Here is a 25,536-nt window from a genome sequence, read left to right as displayed (position 1 = left end):
CTTAATTAACTCGCCAGTCGAAATTTTAATATGTACGTCAGCAAATAAATTAATAAATAAATAAATAAATAAATAAATAATAATAATAATAATAATAATAATAATAATAATAATAATAATTCTGATTTCGTTTATCAATGTTTCTCTGTAAAGGGATGGGATTCATTTCCAGAGGATTTCCCTTAATCCCGGCTTCAAACCACGAGCTTCAAAGATCAAGGGTTTTCCTAAGGATGTTGGTGTTACCTATAATTGCAGAGGTCTGAAGGTCGCCTAAAATATCGGGGATTTGTAGTTTTTTTTCAATTTTCTTTCCAGACGACTTGATACTACTCCTAGTGTATTAACTACGACCGGGATTATTTATGTTTTAACCCCATATATACGCCTTATCCCCAAGGCCAATAGAGCATAATTGCTCCACTTCTCATTCTCCTTCTCTCTCACATTCCTGTCCCAGGGTACTGAAAGTCTACAATCTGCCAGTTTTTTGAGACCTTGTCAATGACGACCTAATACGGACGATTATGTTTCAATTGCTTGGTCGGTATGACACTTTTGTCCACCATACCTCTACCTTGCAATCCTCAATTGTTCTCACTTCATCAGCCACCTCTTCAAACCATTTTCCAGCACACTTATCCCCAACCCTCTTACACACCTCCCAATATATCCGCAGTCCCATGCGATCGTGTCTTTTGCGGTACTCTCTCAGGGCCAGTCCACTATACCCTGCTGCAAGGTGCGCAATTGACTGAGGTCTTACGACAAATCTGGCATTCTGCAACAGCTTCTTCTCCTAGAACCACTTGTTTGAATAATCGTGTTCCTAATGCTTGCTCTTGTGCTGCACAAACAAAAGCTTCAGTACTCTTAGCCAGATACCCAGCTCTAAGCCATTGCCATGATCTTTCATCAGCCACTTCTGCTATATCCTGGAAGAATCTTCCATACATTTTCTTCCTAGCCAGTTCCTCTGCCCTTTCTCTATGCATACGTTTCACATAATCAGCCTGGGTCACACATACCTCCACTTCATTGGCAACAACCTTAAGCATCCACTCCTCACTTCTAACCACATGCTCCTTCAACAATATCTCCTCGGTTCTAACATAATCTATTACACTTTTCAATCCTCTCTCACCATCTTTCCTTTTTTGATACAGCCTTGCTACGCTAATTTGAATGTGAAATATACCAAACAATGCTAAAACTGTTCTTGTTTTGATATCCATGGCATGCAAATCCTTGTCAGACCATTCTAAAATTCCCCCATTGTATCTCAAAACACTGACTGCCCATGCATTCACTCCTTTCATAAGGTTTCCTCCATACAGTTTCGACTGTGCAATTAGTTCCACTCTTCGAAGATACTCCTTCCTGATTTCTCCCTTCATTTCTCTGTTCATGATGCCTACACCCTCCAACACTCCCAAATACTTATACCCTGTATCTTCTATTTCTTTCATGATTTCTCTATTTGGCAGCACTATTCCATTCGAATGATCCTTTACTCCTCTTTTCATCACCATCACTGCACATTTACTAATCCCAAACTCCATCCAAATGTCTTCTGAGTATGTCCTCACAAGTTCTACCAGTCTCTCCATTTCCTTTTTATTTCTACCAAATATTTTCAAACCATCCATAAACAGTAGATGGTTGAGGCGTCTGTCACCAGATCCAAAGTTATACCCCAGTTTTTCTCTATTCAAGAGGATGCTCAGTGGCATCATTATCATTACAAAATGAAGTGGCGATAACGAATCTCCTTGAAATATTCCAGGTTTAATGCCAACCTGCCCCATCTCCTCTCTGTTTGCGACAGAACCGTTTTCCATTGAGCCATGCTTATCTCTAAAAGCCCTACCAAATTCTCAGCAACTTTTATCATCAATAGTGTTTCACGTATCCATGAATTCGGAACCATGTCATAAGCCTTTCTGTAATCGATCCATGCTACGCTCAGATTCCCCTTCTTCTTCACATACTTCATTAATGCTTTATCAATCAGTAGTTGCTCTTTGGTACTTCTCGAGTCTTTCTGGCACCCCTTTTGTTCGTCAGGAAGAACACCATTACTCTAAAGATGTTCATAAATTTTCTCCGCAAATATTCCAGTCAACAGTTTCCACATGAATGGCAGACATGCAATTGGTCTATAATTATTGGCATCTGTTCCTTTTGCAGGATCTTTCCTAATCAGTATTGTTCTTCCCTTAATAAGCCAATCAGGGACATCTCCCGACTCTACAACCCTTTGCAGAGCAGCAGCTATAGGTGCATAAAGGCATGGAAACTGTTTAAATCAGAAGCCCATCATTCCATCTGGACCAGGTGCCTTCCAGTTTGTCATCCTTCGTATGCCAGCCTTAAAGTCATCGATGGTTATCTCAACGTTCTTCATCTGCTGCATTTCTGATAGCCTTTCTCTGACCTCTTCCAACCAGCTAGCCTTCTTATTATATCGCCATTCGACAGACCAAATCCCACTCCAGAACTTCCTGGCATCTTTTGCATTTAGAGTGTTGTTATTTCCCCCCTGTTTACTACCATTTAATTCTTTATACAACTGAGACTGATTGTTCTGGGAAAGATTGTTCTGTCGAAATGCAACATTTAAAAAAAAAGTGCTGAATTTTCATACCACCAATGTCTACCTTCTCTTTCAACATTGTTAAAACGTTCATCGTTCCTTTTTCCAGCAATCTATACCTCCTTTCAAGTTCGTCCTTGGCTTTCTGTCCCAGTTTAACACTTTTCTTATTTCTTCGATTCTACCAATGTCTTTCCGCCACCGTTTAATACTTTCTTCAAGCCGCCTCTACCTCTTTCAACTTTCATAATAATAATAATAATAATAATAATAATAATAATAATAATAATAATAATAATAATAATAATAATAATAATAATAACAATAATACTAATACTAATAATAATAACACACAATAATAATAATAATAATAAACAATAATAATAACAATAATGATGATAATAATAATAAGAAGAATAACAATAACAATAATAACAATAATAATGACAATAAAATAACAATAATAATAACAATAATAATGACAATAATAAAAAGGACAATAATAAAAACAATAATAATAACAATCATAATAATAATAACAATAATCATAATAATGATAATAATAACAACAACAATAATAACAACAATAATAATAATAATGATAATAATAACAACAATAATAACACCAAAAATAATAATAACAAAAATATTAATAATAATAACAATTTTAATTATAATAACAATAATAATAACAATAATAATATAAATAATAACAATAATAATAATATAAATTATAACAATAATAATAACAATAATAACAATAATAATAACAATAATAATAACAATAACAATAATAATAATTATAATAATAATAACAATAATAATAATAACAATAATAATAACAATAATAATTACAATAACAATAATAATAACAATAATAATAACAACAATAATAATAACAATAATAATAACAATAATAATAATAACAACAATAATGACAACAATAATAATTACAATAATAATAACAATAATAATAACAATAATGTTAACAATAATAATATTAATAACAATAATAATAAGAAGAAGAATAAGAATAACAATAATAATAACAACAATGAGAACAAGAATAACAATAACAAGAATAACAATAATAACAATAACAATAATAACAATAGCAATAACAATAATAATAATAATAATAATAATAATAATAATAATAATAACAATAACAAGAATAACAATAACAAGAATAACAATAATAACAATGACAATAACAATAATAATAACAATAATAATAACAATAATAATAACAATAATGACAATAATAACAATAACAATAATAATAACAATAATAACAATAATAACAATAATAATAACAATAATATTAATAAAAGAAGAAGAAGGAATGAAGAAGATTAAGAATAACAATAATAATAATAACAATAATAACGACAACAACAATAATAATAATAGTAATAATAATAATAATAATAATAATAATAATAATAATAATAATAATAGAAAGTGAACAAGAAGCACCCCGCAACGGAACCGCACGTAGACCAACACCACAAGTTGAAACCCCCAAGTAAAAACACAAAAGGCCGAGGACCAACAAAGAACGAAGTCCACAAACGTGGAAACCGAGAACAATGAAACAGAACTAGCAGAGAATGAAGCAAATAAAATAAATAAAATAATACAGCTGATGAACGAGGAAAAAACAAAACTCCCATGGTTAAAGAACCAAGAGCAGAAGAAACTAAAAACAGAAACAGAGAAGGTTAACAAGCTCCTCCCACACATCCCAACAAATACAATCACAGACTTAAACAACCTCATTTACGCAGGCGCCAAAATGGTAAGTATGGATCTCAAATCAGAAAAAACAACCGGTGACAAGCGGACCGACAAAACCTGGATGGGAAGTAAGACTAGAAACCCAAATACACAAACATAAAAAAGAAACCAAAATGATCAACAGGAAGAAACCAATGTGGAAAAAACGGAACATTGGAAATGTAACTGACATGGAAAGGCTAAACAAGAAACATGAAGAACTGGACCAAAAAATAAAAGCAAAAGAAGCGAGATTGAGACGATATAGATATAAATCTGAATAATGCAAACAAAACAGAACATTTGAAACCAATGAAAGCCAATTCTATCAAAATGTGAACGGAGGAAAAACAAAAATAGAACAACCAAATCTGACAGAAACAAAACTCTACTGGAGTAAAATATGGGAAGAGCGACGAGATCACAATAGAAATGCCGAATTGCTGAAAGACATGAAAGAAGAGTTACAACAAATAGAAGAAGGAACAGTGAATGAAATCAACAAGGAAACCCTAAAGAAAACCATAGGAAAAATGGCAAACTGGAGAGCACCAGGGCACGACGGGATACATGAATACTTGTTCAGAAAATTCACACCATTACACAAAAACCAAAATCTGAGAAGATGTATACAGGAAGCAAGCGCATCAGACTGGATGACAATAGGTAGAACTAAAACCAACACAAAGTCAAGTATCTGCAGAATGTCTTCTTGGTTCCTCCTCTTCTCTTTTCTCTCTCCCAACAATCGAACACAGCATATAATAACAAAACTCTAAAGCACGTCTGACAGCACTGACTTCTGCCAACAGTCTGCCCCTCCTCTTAACAACACAGACTTTTTATATCGTAAAATCGTTCACCTCTATTTGCATATTCTTCTAACTCACGTGATCACTACTCTATAAATAAGAGTCTTGACCGTTTCTTTTCTTTCTTTTTATTTATTTTTGGTGACCGACCCGCACGTGGTCTATCCAGGTAAGTCACGCATTTCTCCACACTCCCCCCTGATCTCATGATCACAAACAGGACATGCGGGCAATCGTCGTTGGCGGGTACTCCTTCGAAGAATTGGGGGCAGCACTTCCTCATTGCTGTTTTCTTCATTACCACCATCATTACTACCAGTCTGTTCCATTATCCCGTCTCATGGTTCCATAGGCGGTGTCTCACAATCAGGGCAGGGGGCCAGTATCCATCTTTGTCGGGTACTCCGAAGAATCGGAGGCGTCATCTCCTCGGTATGCTCCATCATCCCTTCTCGCGGGGTTTCGCAATCACGGGGGGTGGGCAGTATTCGTCTCTGTCGAGTATTTCGATGAGGCATTACTTCCTTGTGTCCATCGCTCTCCTCACTATTGTCATCAGTATGTCCCATCATTCCCTCATCTGGTTCTGTTGGTGGTGTTTCTATGCTCACCTGAAGGGGCAGTAAGTGATCAGGATCATCTCTGAACGGTGTGTGATCCTCCTCATCGTCCTCAGAATCAGAAGAGGTATAACAAGGGCGGATATCTTTTACGTGACGTGGTATGCCACCAATCAACATGGTCTGAGGACTTATGATTTCGTCTATTTTTCCCCGGAAAAATTTCGTAGTGCACCCAGCATTTGGGGGTTTTATCCAAACAAGGTCTCCCACCTGATATGGTGTATTGACAACACTCACCACTGATGGTATGGCATCAACTCCTTTCACACGCTGTTCATATTGGTAAATCCCATTGGCTGGTGCAGTTGCTGGTGTTGCATTGTCCTTGGGTGTTATATTATACCAGTACACAGCTTCTGGAATAGAGCACTGCGTCCTGGCTGCAATTCTTTTGATAGTGCGGTGACACCGTTCTGCTATACCATTACCCTCGGGATAATATGCACACCGATAATGCATTTTAATCCCCCATTCGTGCACGAATTTCTGAAATTCTTGACATCGAAATGTGGCGGCATTATCAGTCAGAATTTCAATCGGGGCACCACGTTCAAAAAAGACGGCTCTCAACTGTTGTATAATGCTGGCTGCATCCTGTCGTGTCAACAGGCGCCATATTGTGAAACGCGTCGGGCCACAATCCGTCATGGTCAAAAAATGTTTGTCCCCATAATGTGTTATGTCCATCCCTACTCGCTGCCAGTTGCCCTCCACCTCGAGCTTCCCTTTTTGCCATTGGGATGGTGCCGGATCAATTCTCTGACACTCTTCACACGAACGTATGGCTGCTTTCACTGATGCTTTTGTAGCTGCAGGGCATACTCTTCGGACAAAATATGCAGTCCTCTGAATTCCAGGATGTCCAATCTGCTGGTGTATCATACGGATCTGGTCAGGTGTTAATTGATCCGTTACAGTCGCGCATGTTTGTTGTTGAAGATCGGATCCCTGCCTCATTGCATCGATCCACCTCTTTGGTACTCGAGTCAAGCTATCAGCCAAATTCTGCATCGACGAGACTAACGTAATGTCTACCTGCAAGCTGTATTCGTCAACTAGACGCTTAATTATTGCTAGCCTCCTTCGTACTAGCATTTCACTTGCAGCTCTAGTCTTAACTCGAGCCTTTCCAGTCAAGGTGTCGGTTAACCAATGGTAAACACACAATGAGTCAGTGTGGAGATGCACAACATTAGTCTGCCATTGCAATGCGAGATTAAGACCTTTTAACGTGGCATCAAGTTCTGCCAAATTTATATGTTGGGCATCATTTTTCGGACGAAGCCAGCATGCATCTTCCACAACAACACCTAGTTGCTCCAACACGACACCTGTAGCCAACGAACTTGCTTCAACCCATGCATTTAGTTCGTTTCCAGACACTTGCCACTCACCCCGGGCAGGGTCATTCCTATGCACTCTGGACAACATTTCAGCCATCATTTGTTGGAGAGAATCATCATCCGCAACATCGTCCCATCCTTTTGTTACTGTAGTCACTCGTCTTTTCACCACTCCTGTTGCCGATCGGAGCCATCCACAGACAGGTAGATGTCCTACCAATTTACCACAGATAGAAAACACAGTACGTCTTGTTAATACATTGGGTAACTTTGGAAGTGGGCTCCCTCGTTTCCATCGCAACGTATTGCCCTCCTCCCAGACCTCGAGGCCTAGCACGGGCACTCCATCCTTTAGGCGCTTAGGGTCTTTGCTTATTAACCCAATAGCTTTCAGTTTTATTCGAACTGCATCCGCAGACATTATGTCCTCATTAACATAGATGTCATCTATGTAGGCTGAAGCAGCTTTTGCTGTGGTCTCATCCTGCATCAAAACAGTTTTAATAATGGTTGTCATAATCAAGGGTGCTACGTTTAGGCCAAAACCCAAACGTGTCAAACAATATAGTTTTCCCTTGAGTAGTACTGTCTGAAACGGCCATAATGACTCATGGTAGCCCCTCTTTAGATCCAGAAGTGCTACATTGCTCCCTTTTTGACGCCACTCTCTCAGTTTAGCAGCGCACACATGCCGATTCAACTCTCGGTAATCCATTACGGGACGAATTTTTTCTTTGGTAGGTTGTTCAACAGCCATGAGCGGAATTAATCCCTTGGGTGGTCCCAGACGTTCCTGTGGGTATGGTATTAACCAACCGTTGTCAATCCACATCTGAAGTTCTTCTTCATATGCGGCCCTATTCTTGGTAGAAACTGCATACTCTGGAATCGTGTTGCACAGCCGATCTGGTTCCTGGCCCATGGCCCATTTCCACTTTGCAGTCCACACCCTTTCGTTGTCATCAAATGTAGCACAGAAGTCCTTTTCTTCAATCGACATGGCTGCACATACGTCTTTCCCTTCTCCAAGCCTGATACCTCTAGCTGCTGTGATTGTAACGCCTCCTAGTGCTTGTATTGCATCAATTCCAAGCAACATGTCGTAGCCAAGGGGTTTCTCCTGCATCACCAGATCGTCAACTTTAGCTGTGTCACCCTTCTCAGTGCAGATTGTGACTGTCCCTTCACCACAACATACCCGTGATAAGCCATTGATGGTCATAACGCCGACTGGGTTCCTCCGCCACACCGGACAGCAATGGGCACTAACTATAGACCGGGAACACCCCGTGTATATAAGTGCTGAACACTGCACATCATCAAGTTTAACGCTAATGACAGGCAATCCTGTGTTTATTGGTTGGCAGGGGGCAAGGGTAGCGATAGTACCTTGCCCCCAACTTCGTTTCCCGAACAGTTGCGAGATATGTGCCCAAACTTATTGCAGCGATAGCATTGCACTGGTCTCTTTGATTGTGGATATACACCTCTCCTATCACTCCGGCACTCTTTAGCAAAATGATTGGCCTCCCCACATTTATAGCACACTGGGGTGGCATGCTTATTACTATCTGGAAGAGAGTCCACATTGCCTCCATGTCGAAAACGAGCTGCTGCTGCAATTGGTTCCTGTTCCTTACAGATGTTTCGAGCTCGGGCCAATAACTCATCAGTTGACAATTCATCGATTCTTGATGATGCCCGCAACAGTTTACTGACCTCCTCGGGTAGGCCTACCAAAAAAGCACAGCTTAATATTTTATCGTTGACCCCACCAAACGGTACAGATAATTTTCGCAGGTCGGCTAGGTACACGTCGACTGTTTCCTTGGGTTGAAGTGTCCGGCTCGTGAACTGTTGCCACGCAACAAATGTATCTGTATACAGGCTCTGCTTGATTTCATCCCAGTCTGGTTCATCCCCGAGTTGTTGGTAGACTGCATAGGCCCCTCCGGTTAGCCTCAAAGGGATAACTGTGGCTGGTTCTTTAATTTTGCACAGTTTACAGATTTTCTCTGCCTTTTCAATCCATTCAACGACAGCCGGTCCAGTGGTAGATCCGTCGAACTCGGGTATTAAGCGAATGTCGAATCTGTCCATTGTTAGTAACCGCACACCAAGCGCCGAAATAGCTTAAAACCAACACAAAGTCAAGTATCTGCAGAATGTCTTCTTGGTTCCTCCTCTTCTCTTTTCTCTCTCCCAACAATCGAACACAGCATATAATAACAAAACTCTAAAGCACGTCTGACAGCACTGACTTCTGCCAACAGTCTGCCCCTCCTCTTAACAACACAGGCTTTTTATATCGCAAAATCGTTCACCTCTATTTGCATATTCTTCTAACTCACGTGATCACTACTCTATAAATAAGAGTCTTGACCGTTTCTTTTCTTTCTTTTTATTTATTTTTGGTGACCGACCCGCACGTGGTCTATCCAGGTAAGTCACGCATTTCTCCACAAGAACCACACTGCTACAGAAGGGCACGGAGAAAGGAACTGTCTCTAGCAACTATAGGCCAATGCTTACCAACTATGTGGAAGATACTGACAGCGCAACTGAGGGAAAAACTCTACAACTCCTTGAATAACCGTGGACTCATCACCGAGGAGCAGAAAGGATGCCAACAAGGAAAAAGAAGAACACACGACCTGTTATATATAGATCAAAAAAATCCTAAAGGAGGTAAAAAGGAGGAGAAAGAATTAGCCATTGCATGGATCGACTACAAAAAAGCGTACGACAGGATCCCCCAAGCATGGATAATAGAATGACCAAAAATGTATAAAATACCAAGCGGGAACACCAATGTAATAGAAAATGCAATGAAAACATGGAGTTGACAGCCGGTGGACAACACATAACAGAAATTAACATAGAAAGAGGCATCTTTCAAGGATACTCACTATCACCACTACTGTTCATCATAGCCATGATTCCCTTGAACAGTATTCTGAGAAAGTGCCAAGCCGGATACAAGTTCTCCAATACAGAGGAAAAAATGAAACACATGGACGATCTGAAACTTTTTGCAAGGATCGAAAAGGAGCTAGAGACACTAATCAACACTACCAGAATCTTAAGCCAAGATATCCAAATGGAATTTGGAATGGAAAAGTGCGCACAACTACTCATAAGAAAGTGCAAACTGGAAACGAAGGAAGGCATGGAACTACCCAACCAAACAGAAACGAGGGCAGTAGGGGAACAAGACAACTATAAATACTTGGGAATTCTGGAAGTGGACACCATCAGAGCAACAGAAATGAAAGAGAAAATTGGAAAGGAATACCTCAGGAGAACAAGAAAACTCCTGGAAACGAAATTATATAGCAGAAACCTAATAATACATGGGCAGTATCACTAGTAAGATACTCTGGACCGTTTATAGGGTGGACAAAAGAAGAACTGAGACAACTCGACCAGAAAACCAGGAAACTCATGACCATGCATAATGCACTACACCCAAAGGACGATACTGACAGACTCTACGTGAAAAGGAAAGACGGCGGGAGAGGGCTGATCTGTATAGAAGACTGTGTGAAGGATACGAAAAAAGAACTAGAAAAATACATAATGCAAACCACTGAAAGGATAATTATGGCAGCGAGAGACACCGAAAAAAAACAACAAAACAGAAAACAGAGAGACAAACGACAAAACGAGAAAAGAGAAATGGGAAGAGAAAGACCTCCAAAGAAGATTCATAAGAATGACGAAAGATGAGAATAACGAAAACACCTGGACATGGATGCGAAAAGGACATATAAACCGAGAAACTGAATCTCTAATAATTGTAGCACAAGAAAACTCGATAAGAACCAGTCATATGAAAACAAGGATCGACAAAACACAAGAAAACAGCAAATGCAGACTCTGTGGACAGAGAGACGAAACGATAAACCATATAGTAAGTGAGTGGCCCAAAAGGAATACAAAAATAGGCATGACCAAGTGGGGAGGGCGGTGCACTGGAAATTATGCAAACGACTGCATTTTAAGCGTACAGACAAATGGTACAAGCATAAACCCGCAACACCACTCGAAAACGAAAACCACAAAATCCTATGCGACATGGACATGCAGACGGACAAACCCATCCAAGCAAGAAGACCAGATGTCGTAATAATTAACAAGAAAGAAAAATCCTGTCAAATCGTAGACTTTGATGTCCCAGCTGACCACAGGGTGAGTATGAAAGAAAAGGAGAAACGAAGAAAATACACAGAGCTAACCAGAGAGTTAAAAGGGATTTGGATGATGAAGAAAATCAAAATAGTACTGAAATAGTAGGAGCACTAGGAACAATTCCGAAAAACTCTGAAAAGAAATGGCAAAAATTGGAATCAGAGGAATAACTGCAAAAATACAACGCCTAACGATAAAGAAAACGGCTGAAATATTAAGGAAAACCCTAGAATGTGAGGAATAACACAAGACAATATAACAAAGAAGCGTTACAGGGAATGAAGAACGCCGAAGCTGCATATCAACAAGTTCTACAACACCATCATGCATCCCCCCATTGTCTCATCACCGGACCCCCCCCCAAGGAAAAGTGATACCAAAGGGCCGAGAAAGAACTGGGATCGTAGGGAGGCTTAGTGCCACTCAAATTCCAGTACAAACAAATGGCCACTACCAGCGAGAAATCAATGGTATGAGGCTGTTGCGATGACGCAGATTTGTTTGCAAATGCTATCGAAGGAGGTGGAGAGAGCTGGACGTCTGGAAAGACTTGTTGTCACTCAGCTTCCAGAGAACACCACAGGTCTCCAAACCGATCGTTTGTTGACTTGTGTGAAAGCTCCACATGAGCCAATAATAATAATAATAATAATAATAATAATAATAATAATAATAATAATAATAATAATAATAATTCTGATTTCTGGTCTGCATCCTGTGAACGCTGTTTTTTCTTCTAATTTTAGTAACAGGATCACACATGAAAAACAGGTGAGTAACTGCTCTAATTCCAAACACCAACACACACGAAGCACAAGAAAAAGCAGGAACAAAGAGAACAGCAACCTGAAAATCATGGAAAGAAGTTAACTACCAAATAACACAGAATAATCATGAAATGTTACGGCAGGAGCAAACTGAAAGAAAGAGGCTACCTTTTTTTAATCAATTTTCACCTCAAACAAGGCATAGTGCCACTTTGAAGTAGGGGGCTACTATCGGTAGCATAATTTACAGGGGCATTATGAAGGGAGTTGAGTAGCAAGATGTTCGTTCACATTACACTTGAACTTCTGCATATCAGTACAGTTGGGAAAGCAGAATCCCGGAAGGGAGTTCCAAAGACTTACAGTTCTGGAGAAGAAACTATTACACCTAGGTCTCTTGAAACAAATGAAATACAATGTTATAAAACGTGAATGGAGAAATAACAAGACGGAAGAACCGGACCCAATAGAAACCAAACTACTAAAGCAAGCTATGGTAACAGTCACAAGATCACAACAAAAAGAGGAAATGATTGAAAGACACGAAAAACGAACTCCAGGAAATTAAAGAAAGAAAAGAAACAGAAATCAATAAAAAAAAAATGCATAACGAGCCAAAAGAAAAAATGGCAAATTGGGACGAACTAAGCCACGATGGTATGTGCATACTGGTTAAAATATCACGACGCTACATGATAGACTGCGAAGATGTATCTGCAAAAGAAAAGTGCCGAAATGGATGACCAAAGGAAGATCTGCTCTAAGCCATTCAAAGGTTAGACTACTGAAAAAAAATAATGGTAATGCATAACGCATTATAACCAAACGATACTGGACTAATTTATGTGAAAAAAAAACAAAGGAGGCAGGGGAGTACTATACGTAGAAAACTGTGTAGAAGACACAAAAAAACACAGAACCATTGATCACTGCAACGAGAAATATCATCGGCAATATATGATACTATGAAACTCTAAACAAAAGAAAAGTGGGGGGAAAATTACATAGATATCAGAATAACAAAAAGAAGATTGTTTTTTTAATTCAATTTTCACCCCAAACAAGGACTACTGCCACTTTGAAGTAGGGGGCTACTATCGGGGAATTTGAAGGGATATTATAAAGGGAGATGAGTAGCAAGATATCTGTTCACATATACTTGAACTTCTGCATGCCAGTACAGTTGGGAAAGCAGAATCCCGGAAGGGAGTTCCAAAGTCTAGCAGAAAAAAAACTATTGGAATAGAACGCTTTCTTACACCTAGGGAGTTCTACTGTGTAGTGATGGGATTTGGCTGCTTGTCAAGTTTGTCGCGGGTATTTACGTCGTGGGGGTACACGCGCTTGTAGTTCATCAGAGCATTCACAATTAAAATACTTGTAGAACAGAAAGAGGGATGCAACATTTCGTCGATGGGATAGAGGCTGGAGCTTAGTTTGCAGTACAGGACCTATCAGGTTAGAGACTCTCTTTTCAATCCTGTCCAGGGAAGAGAGACAAGTAACAAATGCACAAGCTAAAATGTGACAAGAGTACTCCATACACGAACGAATAGAGGTACAGGACACAGATAATTATTAAAACATGGGTCGTGGCTAAGAAAAGGACCCATAAACAGAAAAAAAACAGAATCCTCACTAACAGCTGCACAGAACAATGCGATCAGAATTAACTACATTAAGCTAAATTAGACAAAACGCAAGAAAACAGTAACATAAACTCTGCGGATAAAGAGACCATAAAGTAAATTAGATGAAAATTGAATGTAGTAAACTAGCCCAAAATAATGTAAGGATACGCGCACTGAGAAGCGAATACACTGGGGGTTCTGCAGATGAATACACCTCAAACATGTAGAGGATTATTCAAACACAAACTGAAGATAAAAGAGGAAAACAAAAACCACAAAAGTATTTACGCCATGGGGATCCAACAGATAAATTCACCCAAGCAAGAAGACCAGACGCCATAAAATTATCAAGAAATAAGTAACTGCCAGATTATAAATGTTGCTTCCGTAGCGGATCTCAGGGCGAAGATCAAAGAGACAGAAAACCTTACAACTAGAAATAAAAAGAAAGTTAAAGGCTTCTTAAATTCATACTAGAATTGTCCGCAAGGACCCGAGGCACAGTGGTTAGAGTACTGGGAAAAATCAATTGTGAAAGTGATATTCTCCTGAAGGTTGAAGGTGCAATCCTCAGTGTGGGCGACCGAAAAATACATTTGCGAATTACATAGAAGCTCTATTCAGTCATGGCTGACGGAACAAGAGCACGCCAACCCCCGTAAAGAAAATAAAGGGTTCCGCTCGAAATTCCGTCCAAATTCCCGAGTTCGACAGAAACATTCCCGAGTTCGACAAGATACACCTGAAGAAGGTCGGAGATTATATCGACCTAAACGTGAAAATCACACTCAAGAAGAGAATAATAGTCCGATGAATAATAATATATATATATATACACATATATATATATATATATATATATATATATATATATATGTGTATATCTATAATATAAAGCTGAACGTCTGTGTGTGTGTGTGTGTGTGTGTGTGTGTGTGTGTGTCTGGTCACGAATAGGCTCCTATATGGTTGACTATTTTAAAAAACTGATTACATATAATAATAGAAGATGTATCGAGGATCAGGAATGGGTATGTTTGATGTGGCAGAACCGTGGTTCATAAAGATTGTGCCTGGCCCCCAAAGTATGGAAATAAAAAATTAAAAAAAAAAAACGTTTACAAGTGTTTTTGATATATATGTACATAAGAATACAGAAAGGCTATAATGCGGAATGGACGTCTTTATTAACGTAGACTAACACCTATATGTACGAAAACACACCAATACACACACACACACACACACACACACACACACACACACACACATATATATCCTTTTATGAGTATATATCTTTTTTATATCTATTTTTATAAATATACATAAACACACTTATATTCATATACATATATATACATATATGTATATATATGTGTGTATGTGTGTGTGTGTGTGAGTGTGTGTGTGCATGTTCCACAATTTTTTCCTTATTCATCTATCTTCTGAAGACGACGCATGGAAGTCGAAAATGTCGTGGCTATGGCGACTTTTTTTACTCAAACTCCGAACATAGTCCCTGCTCTGCCAAATGGCGAAAAGTGAATCGTAAGAGAAACAAACAGGAGTTATCCCTGCTGTTCAAGGAAACGAGAAACTTCTGCCTACATATATATATATATATATATATATATATATATATATATATATATATATATATATGTGTGTGTGTGTGTGTGTGTGTGTGTTTACTATTTTGTGGGAAAGAATTCCAACAAAGTGCTCGATTACAAAGGAAAACCTCTCCAATATAGGAGATTAATATTTATTTATTTATTTAAATTGTACAGAATGTCAGAAAAACATTGGTATCGTTGGTTTCAACCCTATCATTAGGCAACCAATTAATGATAAATCGTAAATAATGTTAAGCTCTAGTCAGCCATGTTGTTTTCTGTTTGAGGAAAATACAGGATCGCATATATTTTTTTTATAATGATGATCATTTTTATTTAACTATAGCTTATTTCTATTTCTGCATATTTAGTTTTTATATCAGTTTTTCTAATTTTTAATTTTTTATTTAATGTAATATTTAGCAAATGTCTGTTGTCCTATTTTGTTCCTAATTGGCATGGCTTCCGGTCTACTCGGTTAATCTTGGTTGGTCCAAAGGAGGTAATAAATCAATCTTATTAATTCTTTCACCTTTTGTCTTTCTTTATTTTTGTTAAACTCGTGATTCATTGCTCTATTATATTATATTTTATTTTTTATATATTTTTTATATGGCTTTATATATATTTATTTTCTTTATTATATATATTTTATACGCTTATATTTTGATTAATCAATCACCATCCCATATGCTGTTATTTTATTTTATATTTGGTTAATATGCATCTGGTATCAGGTTCTAAGGAATCTTATATAAGCTCTTTTAATATCATTTACTGAATTTGTAATATCTAGGTCTTTTTATTTGTATTTAATTTATATATCTATCTATATATCTATATCTATATCTATCTATATATATACATATATATATATATATATAAATGGACTAAATATCTATTTTAACTTTGACTAAATTATTTTATGCGTTAAATTGACTGCAGTTAGAATACTCTTGAATAAATTCTTTTAGGTAGGGTCTTCATTTGTTGTTCGGTTCTTCCAGTTTATTAGGAGCGCTTGTCTCCTATGTATACAGACCTTACAGGGTTCACTGCGGTCATCTAAACAGGTATATATATATATATATATATATATATATATATATATATATATATATATATATATATATATATACATATATATATGTGTGTGTGTGTGTGTGTGTGTGTGCGTGTGTGTATACGTTTATGGGTATTTTTATTTTCTGATTTTTTAGAAGAGACATGCATTTTCTCAAGTTAAAACATCAACAATAACAACAAGTTTGTTTCAAGAAATAAAAGAAAAACAAGTGGTTGTTGATAATAACAAAGAGGACGTGTCCCGTTTATTTGGGGTCGGCCCCGTTGACCCAGTGTTAATCAGTAGAGCAGGATTAAGCGAACCAGACAGAAATGAACGAAAAGAGAACGACACAGCGTGTACGGAATGATTCGTAAGCGGGACAGGGAGAGTGGTTAAGGAAGCAGATAAAGAGATGAAGATAAGAAGGTCAAGAAATGGCAAGTGATGAATAAGATGAAGGTAGAAAGATTTGGCGAATAGGAGAATGAAAGCGGGGGGGGCATATAGGAAAAAGGGTTAGATTTCTTCATGTGCTTGATGGAATATTAGATCGACAGCGGACTTGATTTCTTGGTTAATATTGTCAACAAACGGCGTAGCGAAATATAACTTAGTCTCATGTACTTTATTGTGGAAATCGTTGAAAATCCTTTAGTATGCCTCCAAATTATTAGTGTTTGTTTCTACACTTGCATAATTATAAACGAATGTAGTTTCCTAAAAATGTTTATGTTGCTGAAATAAGAATGAGGGCGATTTTGTTGGATGATCTGATTCCCAAACACTAGTGGCAGAGATCGCTGGAAGCATAGCCTGTTTCTCTATCACCCCAGAAAATAAATCACTCTTGATGCGATCTTTTAGATATATAATGTAAATGACAATGCTAATCTTTCTCCACTCAATCCCAATTTTTTCTCGCAGATGCTGAGCTAAATTCTAATCTTGTATCCCAAGTATGTGATTTCTTACTATCTTAGAAACAATCTATTCTATCTTCCTTTGCCTATCTAATTTCAGCCGGTATTTTCAGAGTAGTATTTCGTTCCATATATCTTCCATATTCGAAGCACATTGGCGCGAAAATGCTTGCATGTAGACGCCAATCGCATAATCAACTTCGCAGTCTAGTGGTGGATGAAAAATCAAGACGGTTAGAATTCATGTTCTGAGCATACCCATTCACAAGAATTTAAATCAATGTACAATACAAGCAAACCTTATATTTAGACTCCTTATTCCGACTTTGCTGTAAATTGTTATTTCAATTACATAATTTTGATTCTAGAACATGTTACCCATTTGTATTTTATCATCTAATAATTGAAAATTCAGAACATTTGTTTGTAATGATATTTTGACGTAATTTTTAATGGACATAATAATTTCGTTTTTATATTCACAACTTCCGATATCAATGATGATATCTGCTCAAAGGTACTAATCCGAATATGCGGTTAGTTTGGCTGTTAAAGAAAGTGATTAACTGTGATGCAGCGATACACATGTACACATCCTACCAGTTTTCCTTATATATATATATATATACATACATACATATATATATATATATACATACATATATATATGTGTATATATATACATACATATGTATATATATATATATATATATATATATATATATATATATATATATATATATATTAGCTGTGCTAATAGAAAATTCTCCACCAACGTAGCTCCAGTTCTCTCCAAACTTTACAACAAATGCTTTAATGAATCTTGCTTTCCCGCCTGCTGGAAAACTGCTTCTGTGGTACCAGTTTTCAAGAATTCTGGCGAAAGAACTGACCCGTTAAATTACCGCCTCATTAGCCTCCTCCCACTTTTCGCCAAAATATTTGAGTTCATAATTAACCATGCTCTAGTCGATCGCCTTACAGATGCTAAAGTTCTGACCGACCAACAATATGGATTTAGGCAAGCCCGTTTCACAGCAGACATACTAACTGTAATATCTGAGCGTATATACCATTCACTTGACAAAGCAGTGAGGGTAGAGAGGTAGCTCTAGATATATCTAAGGTTTTTGACAGGGTATGGCATGACGGTCTTCTCAGGAAAATCAGATCATACGGTATCACTGGAAGAATACTTAACCTAATTAAATCCTCCTAAGATAAGAGAAAAATCCAGGTTGTCCTCGATGGTCGTACATCTAAACAGTCTGATATTAATGCAGGAGTGCCTCGGGGGTCTATCCTTTGACTTTATTGTGGGGGAATCACCGTCCAAATGGACTGTTCTATCCATTATATAAACCATAGACCTTTTGATCCCAGGTGTGGATTAAACACCAGAGCGACCCTCGCCTGCTCGGTGACGTTTACTACTCTTTTCAGTTATAACATTTTTACGTTGTTCCAGTAATACATTTTTTAAACTCTATTCCGTTGTTATGTTTTCTTTGTGGCTTATTGCAAGCCATAACAGACCTCTATTATTACTAATATTTATAAATGACCTCCCTGACAAAATTGTCTGTGAGATGGGTGTACATGCTGATGACACCACGCTCTATAACAGACACGACAAGAAAACACATGAACACATATCTAAAGAAATGTCAGAAACACTAGAGAATGTCCTCCAATCCGTAGTGGAATGGGGACAAAAATGGATGGTCACATTCAATGCTGCCAAGACTAAACTTGTTTCATTAAATAACTACATGAAACCCTCTCTATCACCAATAGCAATGGCCAATGACTCTTTATCTGAGAGTACCTCCTTTAAACTCCCCGGCCTAATGTTCACAGGAAATATAAGTTGGAATAATTACATTGAGAGCATTGCCAGAACCGCTGCAAGAAAGGTGGGCTCTCTCTACCGTGCTAGAAAGCTACTAACGCCCGAAAGTATCCTGTACCTCTATAAGGCCACTATTGGCCCATGTATGGAGCATTTTTGTCACATTTGGGATGGTGCATTTGCTACTAGTTTCTCGCCCCTAGACAATGTTCAAAAGAGAGTCGCCAACTTGATAGGTCTTGAACTGTCATCTAAGCTTCAGCCACTGTCCCATCGACGAAATTTGGCATACCTCTGCCTGTTCCACAAGTACCTCAACGGTGAATGTTCCGCCGAACTGCAAGCAGTTGTACTCCACCGATGCAAATATCTCGACAAACCCAACAGGCAGCTAAATCCCACCCCTTCACAGTAGAGATCCCTAGATGTAAGAGAGTCAAATAAATGAAAAGATTATTCTGTTGTCACAGTGTTAGGAATAGTTTCTCACTAATACACGTTTTTCGTTGTAAGTAGTCACATTTATTGGGTTGCATATAAAACTTTAAGGTTTCTAACCATGCCTTGCATATTGTGGAAAATATTGGTTTAAATAGATTAGATAGGAGACTAAGAAAGCAACTGTTATGGAATTGATTGAGAAGCAGAGATGTGTCATTGAATTTATCGATGCAGTAAAAATTCACATTCACCTATGCCTGTTGAGAATTTATGAAGCCGATGCAGTTGATGTCAGAACAGTTAGGAGATGGGTTCGTCAATTTCAAAGTCGCGGCAGATGTATCAGTTACAAAGTGCGTTTTGGATTTTTACGACCGAGGATTCAAGAGCTGGCAAAAGTGCATTGCTCATTGTGATGACTATGCAGAAAAATAAATTCTGGAGCACAAAAAAACCGTTTGCTTAAATGGTACCATTTCCATCTTCGTATCTATTTAACAGTTAGCACGAGTTAAAAAAAAATAGTGGACATTACTTTTTGAACAACCTTCGGAATATGCAGGCGATTCAAGAAAGATATTTCAAAAGAACAGATATGTCGGTCAGTCTCAAATGGTGCAGTTTCTAATCCTGTATGCAAACCATGAAAAGTTAAATTTATGAAATCAGTCTTGCAAGAGAAAGCGATTACAAAGTGCGTGCTAACTCGCACCGACCCGATTCAGTGGAAAATCACACGCTTCTTTACGCGATGTTTCCCCTTCAGTAAAAGACAACACACTTACCCATTCTGCGATTGTCGCCATGTCAAAAATATGAATCATTTTTATTATTTTCTATTTGCCGTCATCAATAACAAAGCGCATTGTTTCGACTTTATTGACGTCCTGAGTTGAACTCAACTACAATTCGTCGTTCGTGAAACACAGCAAAGTCTTGTTCCGGTGAGAATGTTTGTGGCTTTTTCGCCTCCAAAGCTGATTTCTTTCTAGACCTATTAACCTTTTATTTATTAGTATACGAACAGACTTGCGCGTTGAAGCGTGAAAATATGTAAAAGGACACTGCGAATATTTTACTATGGCGATGTACATTGCGTGATAGATATCGTCATCCATTGAAAAGGTGTGACGAATTCAAGTCCCCCTTTTTTTTAGGATTTCCAGTTCATTTCATTTCATATATATGCCTTTGTTAAAAGTATGAATTCACCTTTTTAGTATTTATGAATAAAATAATAGGGCAGACTGTGTTACCTGAACTTGCTTTTTAACTGCCGTCACATTTTTACACAAGCCGGTGCCAGCAAATTATGTCTGGTAATATGTTTCATGGGACCTGAGTGACAAAGCTTTCAGAATCGTCTAATACTTGTGGTTGAGGCTTTCATTAAATATCGTAAAACTTTAACTATGACGTTCTTACTCTTTTGGTCCCTTTTTATGTGCTCGATTCCTCTAAGCTTATTTTCACTCCAAACCACTTATCGGCTATTATTAAGGATCATGTCTTCAGACGACTGTAGAGGGGATAACAGCGAAGTCCCTCTTCACATTACATTTACACATGTCAGAAAAATGCTTTCCAAAACTTATGAGTTCAACAATTAAGGGATGGGACTTTTTCTGAGTTAGTCTGGGGTATATACGGTGAAGGGGCAGAAATGAGTTCATAACTTTATTTTATTATTATTTTATTTCATTTTATTTAAAATATTTGTAAAACATGTATAAGAATTCAATAAGGTGTCGATGTGACAGAGATTATAGATTGAAAACTCTTTTTGAAATCTGTTTTAAAGGGAGAGGCTAGTAATACATTTCTTGGCTCAGATGTGACAACAATGGACGAATGGTGGCTTTGTAGAGATACGGGATACTCTACATAGATAATTTTCTAGCACGATAAAGAGGGTCTACCACTTTGCATCGTCTTCAACATACTTGTTCAAATTTATATTACCTTTGAATGTTAAGCCATGGCGTTTGGCCGCTGAAGACTAAGGTAGAATTATTAAAGGAAAGAAACGTAGTCCTAGTAATTATAATTTAGTTATGCTCATTTTGTTTTTAAAAAATCCTGTAATCGGTTTGGCATTTTTCTGTTGAAGATTGATAATTTATATTATTTTTATTAAGACAGCTGTTCTTATCCAGCATATTATAATCACGGGCCCCCCCTTGTCGAAATCAAGAGTATGCGAAATTTCAAACTGGCTCTTGTTCTTCTCTTTCATTAAAAGTCTTATTATTAGTATCATCTCAATTTTTCTTCTTTCGCTCCTGTTTTAGTTCTTTATATTTCTTATTTAGTCTTTCTTCACTATAAGTCATATTTCCCTTCTTACGTAATTTTCTCTTTTCCTTATTCTGGTTTACGACTTTAACCAATGATTTAAGTCTCTTTTTATCTGTCTTTTCAGTTTCTAATGTTTTGCCAGTCTTCTATTTATTGGTTTTAATTAATATACGTTTCCTTATATATTACCTTATTTATCTTTTATTGGATTGTTGTGAGTTCCAGCCTTGAGAACCAATCTCTCTTGAAGATCTGCATTGTTTTATCTGACATTGTATTTTCTATTCTATAGTAGTCAAAGTTTTTTCAGCGTTGCTCATTTTGTCATATCACTCGCTGATCAGTCTATTCTTTTTATATTACGTTTCTTTAACTGAGTTTTCCAGGGTCGTATTATCAATTTCTGCTCGTCTCTATTTTGTACGTGTTCTTGTACATCAAATTAAAAAAGGTTACTTACTTGTTTTGGGTCCGTTGCACTGTTTCTCAAATTCGCAGGATAGCAACTCAGTCCTCCATTTTGTTTAGATAGCAAAGGAGAACCTGTTAATTTTAAAACACTTTTGTGAGACTCGCGGCTTTTATTTTTTTATTTTTTGTTTTGTTTTGCTATATATGGCAATACCATACTCTGATTTGTCTGTGAACAGTTACAAGGATAGTGTTTATCTATACATTTTTGTTATACGTAGACACACACACACGCATATATATATATATATATATATATATATGAGCAAACAGTTAATAAAATATGTTAAAAATACTTTGAAATAAGTTAAAAACATATCTAATCTGAAAAGGAAACATTAGATAAATGGATAGTCCTTAATCCGCGGAGTTTCGAAGAAATACTTTCCTTCTAATCAGAGGGTAGGAATTAGTAAAATGCGGGATCGGATTTTGCATGCATAAGTATTTGATGAAACAACAAGTAAGTCAAAGATCTTACTTGAAAACAACAAAGTGAAGCAGAAGGAATATGGTAAAGAAAAAGGTGATTACACACGAATGGATAGTCTGGTAGAAGATAAAAATCCAGTGACGGTAAAATCCAAATGTAAAACTTAAGAAAGTTAAAAGAATTTCCATTATATATATATATATATATATATATATATATATATATATATATATATATATATATATACAAGCAGGAAGACTCGACGTTTCCTAGGATTGGATAATAATATGCGAATGTCTCACATTCCCGTATATTTATTGTCATAAAAATCTGTAAGATAGCCCATTTTTGCAATGAAATCGATTGATTGCCTGCTCTAGTTGGAGACACATCGGGGTTCACCGGGAGAACGCTTCATATGCCTGCCCACAGAGACATAGTCCACAAGATATTGTAGTCTACATTGCACTGTGAAGAACATACTGTTTATTTTATAAACTTATATTCATATATAATGGCTTGAATTAAAGTTTAAGATACAAAAGTCAAAGATCATGATTCAATTGTGTTCCAAACAGAACTATCTCGAACGCGCCCTTGTCATAGCAGAGAGCCTACTGTTGATATTATTTGCCGGGCCTTCGACTTGCGTAGTAGTTAAACTTCTCAAATGCATTTGTGATATTAGTCTGTGTAAGGTGTTTGGTCAAAATCGTCTGCTCCTTCTTTTATCAGATGTTTTCGATTATCGATTATCGGTACTTATCGAAAACATTCCGATACAAAAGCTATCTAAGAACACTGACGTAACAAGGTATATTTGTGTGAACATTCATAAAAAGGCCCGGCCATTTTGGAGTCCATAGGAAACGAACTCTCAAAACACAGACAGACGTACACACATACAAAGCTCCTTTTATATAATACTAGCATGGATATCCGGTGTTACCCGGCTCCACATGAAGTTCCGTTTGGACATACTTGCTATTCTAAGGATAATTATTATGAGTCAACTCTATTGTTATCCGCAATACAATTTCAAAAATTGAAGAACGGATAAAAACACGAAAATGTAATCGCTCCGAAACAGAAGTAGGTGGCAACCTCCACACCAGATATTTCGGCAGAAGGGATGCGAAGAGAAGAAGCTATTATCCAGATATTGAGCACTTCTTGTTGCCAGTGCGCTGGACGCCCCCTCCCGAATATTTTTAAAAAAATAAATAAACACTACTTTTCTTTCAATTAAAATAACAGGGAGTGCCCGTCAAACCGAAAAAAAATGAGCCGCGGTGGCCGGGCTCGAACATGAATGCGAAAGAAGGTGAAAACTTATGGACAAACGCTTTTGCCTACATGTTCACGAATACTTATGACATCATAAGGTTTCAAAATAAGCGTTTTAAACATAGTTTTAGTTTAATTCGCGTGTATGACTTGCGAAAAATGTGACGCGAAAAACAGATACTCCTTCCAAAAATTAGTCCAGTTGATATATATATATATATATATATATATATATATATATATATATATATATATATATATATATATATATAATGTTTGGTTCGTTAAAAGCGAATAAAACCATATTTCTCCGTTACCAATTTAATTGAAATTTTCAGAAATTCTATTTTTAAAGTCAAGGAATGTTTGCATGTTATTAAAATAATTTAACATTGCGATTCATAAAAATATTAAATTAAATAAAAAAATATTTTTCGTAACTCCGAGATTATCGCCATTTTATTTCCGGTAGAAATTAGCCTTTCACTTATTGAGATAAGTATTATTTGTATTAATTTTTATGATACTCATGCAGAGAGTGATCCGTGCTGAAATAATGTTATTATTTAAAAAGTCATTCTTAACATGGGGAGGGAAGGATGTTTTGTACCTATTCTGTACTTTAACCTTACAATTGAATAAAAAACAAAAACATATCGTAAAACTTTATTTAAACGTGGAAATATGATTTAGAAAATAGCGCGGATCGCTTTCTGCATTAGCACCATTTTTATTTATTGCGGACTATTATTCTTAACTTTATTAGTTGTTGTTTCACGACTTTTCGGCCAGCTATTCATCTGGCCTTCATGAAAAGAAGTAAGTACGTGAGAAAGTATTTTTTCCTTTTATAAATGTTCAGTTATTTTTTCCTTTTATTATTCTTAAAGAGTAAAACTTTTCTTATTCATGAAAAGAGTCAAGCCTACGTAAATAAATAAATGTTTGTACACGTGACAAATTATCAATAAATGGTTTAGTGACTTTTTTAAAAAAATTATTTATGAAAAGAGTTAACGTAAATAATATTTGTAAAAGTGCGAAAGGCGACGTTGTACAACCATCACTCCCATGCTTAATTTATATACTTATAGGTTTTTGGATTTTTTTTTCACTGGATTATTATTGATTGGACACTAATTAAACAGATTAAAAAAAAAATTAAAACGAAATCATTATTTCGACATTTGAAAGTGGTGTTCACTTTTTAGTTACAACGTTCTGATAAATCAGTCACCCATTTTGTAAGCAATAAAAACGCGGTATATCAAAACCATAGAAAGTAAAAATAATATGAGCCTCTACCGCATTTGTAAGTCAGAAATATATTTGTTTCTCAAAGAAAAAAATAGATTGAACATGACTTTTTTTATTGTTTTTATGAAAATAAAGTTTCGAGTTTTAAAA

The sequence above is a fragment of the Euprymna scolopes genome, chromosome 18 (genome assembly GCF_053919585.1).
Source record: "Euprymna scolopes isolate OS-2025 chromosome 18, ASM5391958v1, whole genome shotgun sequence".
NCBI classification, from domain to species: domain Eukaryota; kingdom Metazoa; phylum Mollusca; class Cephalopoda; order Sepiida; family Sepiolidae; genus Euprymna; species Euprymna scolopes.
The sequence above is the reverse complement of the archived record's forward strand: the minus strand, read 5'-3'. Positions refer to the sequence as shown.